This window comes from Piliocolobus tephrosceles, unplaced genomic scaffold, assembly GCF_002776525.5.
Source record: "Piliocolobus tephrosceles isolate RC106 unplaced genomic scaffold, ASM277652v3 unscaffolded_15750, whole genome shotgun sequence".
NCBI lineage: Eukaryota > Metazoa > Chordata > Mammalia > Primates > Cercopithecidae > Piliocolobus > Piliocolobus tephrosceles.
In genome coordinates this window covers 1-5659 of record NW_022297366.1, presented here as the reverse complement: position 1 = coordinate 5659, position 5659 = coordinate 1, and the positions used below count along the sequence as shown (strand labels likewise).

At 39.5% G+C, this 5659-nt stretch overlaps 1 pseudogene; it reads right to left on the bottom strand.

Moving 5' to 3' along the window:
• Positions 1 to 1418: 1418 nt before the first annotated feature.
• LOC113220884 lies at positions 1419 to 3130 on the bottom strand (annotated as a pseudogene).
• Between the last annotated feature and the right edge of the window lie 2529 nt (positions 3131 to 5659).

Sequence of the window (5659 nt, the reverse complement as noted above, 5' to 3'; positions counted from 1 at the left end):
CATTGTTCAGTTCCCACCTATGAGTGAGAACATGTAGTGTTTGGTTTTCTGTTCTTGTGATAGTTTGCTAAGAATGATGGTTTCCAGCTGCATCCATGTCCCTACAAAGGACACAAACTCATCCTTTTTTATGGCTACATAGTATTCCATGGTGTATATGTGCCACATTTTCTTAATCCAGTCTGTCACTGATGGACATTTGGGTTGATTCCAAGTCTTTGCTATTGTGAATAGTGCTGCAATAAACATACGTGTGCATGTGTCTTTATAGCAGCATGATTTATGATCTATATTCATACATTTTTTTCAAGCACTGCACCATAATTAATTTGCATCAGGCTTTCCAAATTAGAAAAGCTTCACTTATAGAATTTCTTTCCAGTGGGAGATTTCACATGACTTTTCAAGTGAATGTTAAAACTGAAAATATTCTTGCAGTTTCTAAACTATTAGAGTTTTACTCCTGTGTACGTTCTTGTATTTACAAGGTCCAGCCAGCTACAGTGTGCATTTTCATATGTCCTTGAGTGGGTATGAGAGAAATAAAACATTCCCACATTCTGGACATTCATAGGGTTTTTCTCAGGAACGAGCTGATGTCATCCAAAGGACCTAACACAACTGAAGGCCTTACCACAAATTTAAATTCAAAAGGCTTTTCTCCACTCTGAGGCCTCCCAAATTTTCACAAACAGAAAAATCTGAAGGCTTGACCACATTTCCTACATTCTTAAGGTTTCTCTGCAGTGTGAGCTCTTTCATGTTTATGAGGGAATGGGAAAGAGTAAATGTTTTACCACATTTCTTACATTCAAGGGGCTTTATTTATTTATTTATTTATTTTTGAGATGGAGTCTCACTCTGTCGCCAGGCTGGAGTGCAGTGGCACAATCTCGGCTCACTGCTACCTCCGCCTCCTGGGTTCAAGTGATTCTCCTGCCTCAGCCTCCTGAGTAGCTGGGATTACAATCATATGCTACCACACCCAGCTAATTTTTATATTTTTAGCAGAGACAAGGTTTCACCATGTTGCCCAGGATGGTCTCGATCTCCTGACCTCGTGATCCGCAAGCACAGCACTTACCCACAAACCCCCGTGGCTTTTTATGTCCTTGAAAAAGAACTAAGACAACTGAAATGTGCCATCATGCCCAGCTAATTATTTTTATTTACTTATTTGTTTTGAGATGGAGTCTCGCTCTGTTGCCCAGGCTGGAGTGCACTGCTGCGATCTCGGCTCACTGCAAGCTCTGCCTCCCGGGTTCATGCCATTCTCCTGCCTCAGCCTCCCAAGTAACTGGTGTGAGCCACCGCGCCAGGCATTATTTTATTTTTTGTAGAGACAGGGTTTCACCATGTTGCCCAGGTTGTTTCACATTGTTTTAATCCAGGCTGGTTATAAACTCCTGGGATCCCAAAGTGCTGGGATTATAGGCTGAGTCACTACCCCCAGCCTCTATATCATGACTTCTTTCATGGCGAGTCAGGTGACTGGAAGGAGTGTAGGCTTTACTGCATCTCTTACATTCATAGAGTTTTTCTCCAGTATGAATTCTTTCGTAGAGGTGAAGGGAACTGAGGTGACTGAAGGCTTGGTCACATTGTTTACATTCATAGGCTTTCTCTCCAATATGAGTACTTATATGGTTACAAAGGGAACTCAAACCACTAAAGGCTTTGCCACATTGTTTACATTCATAGGGTCTCTCTCCAGTATGAATGCTTCCATGGTAACGAAGGGAAGTGGAACAGCTGAAGGCTTTATCACATGTGCTACATTTATAGGGTCTTTCTCCAGTGTGAGTCCTTTCATGCGTCTTAAAGGAACAAGAAAATCTGAGTGCTTTCCCACATTCCTTACATTCGTAGAGTTTCTCCCCAGTGTAAGTTCGTTCATGTATTAGACAAGAACTGGAAACAGTGAACACTATACCACATTGTTTACATTTATAAGATTTTTCTCCTGTGTGAGTTCTCTGATGTCTTTCAAATGAATTGAGAAAATAAAAAGATTTCCCACATATCTTACATTTATAACTGGATTTCCACTGTGCATTATCATGTGTCTTCTAACACCTGGAACAGAAACGAAGAATTTGCCACACTGTTCACATTTATATTGCTTCTCTCCATATGGTTTGTATCCTGAGTGAACTAGGACGTGCCTATTAAGGAGGGAATGACGTACAAAGACTTTTCCACAAATACTGCATTCACATTGTTTTAATCCAGAAGAAATGTTCTCATTCACATCAAGCTTTGGAATTTGGCTGACAACTGTCCATACTGACTACCGTCTTTGCTTTCACACAGTCTATCATATGATTTCTGTAAAAAAAAAAAAAAAAGAAATGACAAGCACATTATTATTGCTTGGTTTAATAACTTTCTACTTGGTCTTGGACTTACACTGCTACCAATACCAAGGAAAATGCATTTTTTAAAATTTTTTGCCATGATTGAATTATTTGAAAGTAAATGGGTTACTACTGAAAACACAGCTACCACCTGCATGGCTATGACCAAATTAGTAACATTCATGTACACAATTTTGTAGTACTATTTTCAAGTAAACGGTTTTCCAAACACTGACTGCAGCACTGAAGTACATTACACTTTGGGTGAAATTTTTCTAAAAAGAAATGAATTTCAAGTGACTCTTACTTCTTTTGGTTGCTTGTTTTTAAATTCATGACAAGCTAAGATTCCTTCAGAGGACTTCATTTCCTCTTCTCAGTGCAAATTATCTTATATCTTTCTCAGGTTTCTCGAAGTGATCTTCAATGTTCTGGTCTTACCATTTGTTTCCTAAAATGCAGACCCACAAAATTATCATGAATTATTACGAACTATAGAAACATGACTAGATTTAATGTTCATTGTACACAGTGCCCATGCCTGATTTCTTCACCAAATCATTCCTTTGCCACATTCCAAATCACAAATAGCACTGATGATAGGGAAATACTTCTGTAATTAAGTGAAATGTGTTGTCATTCTCACCTACAGAAGCCAGGTTCCTGCATGTTTCCTGCCTCACTTCTCTGCAGAGATTCTTCTGAGAAGAATCTAGCAAAGCCCATTCCTCCTGGGTAAAGTTCACAGCCACATCCTCAAAAGCCACGGAGTCCTAGAACATTCCACACATATGGATAGAAGGATGGGTGAGACTCACAGCACGGGGAATCTGTACTCAATCCATAAGCTGTTTACATGATTCTAAAATTTCCAAGCATTTTTTCTGTGACTTGATTGTCACAACTCTTATTCTGTTCACACATACTCCCTCCCACACAGCAGTACTATTGCTAGAATTGAACTATTCAAAGATGCAACAGCAAAGTAGAAACTCCCATCTTATTAGAGAATCCAGGCAATAAGATGTGCTGCTAGGCGTTACCTTTTAACTTCACTTTGTACATTTCTGGTATCTGTCATACTAAAGTCCTACCTGATGTGCATAAGGGACTTAGTGTTATCTGTCCTGAGACTAATTATTCTTAAAAACGCCTGCTCGCAAAGTTCCATCTTTGTTTGTATTAGTAACTTACATTTTGAAAGGGATTCCACCAACCCAAGTAATAAGAATGATTCACTGCATCTAAATGGCTTATGCAATATATTTGCCAAAACTTTTTCTGCTGAAGGCCTATTATTTTGTGTCACTGCAGTGGTGCTCAGGGAACGAGACACCAAAACACAGTCTGAACACTAAGTGTTCAATGAGTTTCCCTGGTACACAATATTTTACACTTGCTGTCACTTGTTAACTGGGGAGTTGAGCCCATTCCATGTCATTACACCAAGACAGAGTAGGCTCATTAAATTTAATTAAGTAGTAAATAAAACCAATAATTGATATTTGACAATACTAATATGACAATTTTAAAAATTTCTATTGCACAATGTCAAGGTAGAAAGGAATAAGAGGAAATAGGACACATGTTTTTTAAAATGACATGAATGTCACCACTTCCAGATGCTATTCCTATGAAATCACATAATTCCCCAAATCAGGTTGTTTTTAGGCAAGAAAAACTACTTTTTCATACGTAGTAAAAATGACAAAGGTCTAATGATTTGTAGTCATCTAAAAAAAGAGTGATGGCTTGTCTAACATACTTCTGAGATTTTCAAACGAAAATATTCACGACAGCACAGTATTAGCAGAGAGATGAGCAAGCAGACCAAGGGAAAAAATAGTCATAATGACCCAGCATTTATAAGTTGATGAAAGATAGAGTAGGCACTGTAGAATAGAAAAAGAAATCACATGCACTTTAAAATATGAGGCAAACCAGTCTGGCATCTACCTGGGAAAATGCAATGCATTCTTCTCTATTCCATGAACCATAATCAACTTATTATATATTCAAATATGAAAGATAAAACCAGAACACTTTCAGAAGTCACAGGAAGACATTTTGTTTACGAAGGATTAAGCAGAATTTCTTTTATGTAAGAAGACAGTGATAAAGGAACAGCTAAACTAAAACATATTAAAATTTAGAGAATAAAAAGAAAATAGAGTGGGCAGGGCATGGTGGCTCAAGCCTGTAATCCCAGCAGCTTGGGAGCCTGAGGAGGGTGATCACCTGAGGTCAGGAGGTTGAGACCAGCCTGGCCAACATATCAAAACCAATCTTTTTGTTGTTTGTTTTCTGAGACGGAGTCTCACATTGTCACTTGGGCTGGGGTGCAGTGGCAACATCTTGGCTCACTGCAACCTCCACCTCCCGGGTTCAAGCAATTCTTTTGCCTCAGCCTCCCGAGTAGCTGGGATAACAGGTGTCTGCCACCAGGCACAGCTAATTTTTTTGTATTTTTAGTAGAGACAGGGTTTCACCATGTTGGTCAGGCTGCTCTGGAACTCCTGACCTCATGATCCGCCCACCTTGGCCTCCCAAAGTGCTGGGATTACAGTCCTGAGCCACCGTGCCAGGGCTAAAACCCCGTGTTTACTAAAAATACAAAAATTAGCTGGGTGTGGTGGTGGGTGCCTATAATCCCAGTTACTCGAGAGGCTGACACAGGAGAATCACTTGAACCCGGGAGGCGGAGGTTGCAGTAAGCAGAGATGGCGCCACTGCACTTCAGCCGAGCTACAGAGCAAGACAGTGTCTCCAAAAAAAAGAAAAAACCCAAAAGTAACTAAAAACCCCTCAGATATCCAGATAAGAGGATACAGATGTGTCCACTGTCATAAATTCTTCACCATGCTACAAGAGGGAAACTGACATTCTGGGAAATCTTTGTTAATCATCAATTTATCTGTCACACTTTTATTTCACCAGTAGCATTGACAAAGCTAAGTCCTACAATTCCATTGGAAATTACCCTTAAAATGAACAGGCCTTTAAAACTTACTACACTCACTCTGGCGAAGAAATAAATACAAATTTTTAGCAAATAAAATACATCTTTTTACCTTGCCTCTTTGGAAATAGTATGTTTATCTTTCAAGCTGTACTGATAAAATGTATCTTACAGTCAATGAAAAACTGAAACACAAATAAGCGGACAAGCTTTTTCAAGGTAACAAACTCAGGGAGAGGCAGTGCAGACTCCAACACAGACCTTTCTAAGTGTCACAGCAGGCCATTCTATCCCTCGGGACACCCATCCTGTTCAGTAAAGTACTCAGTGACCACCTAAGAGG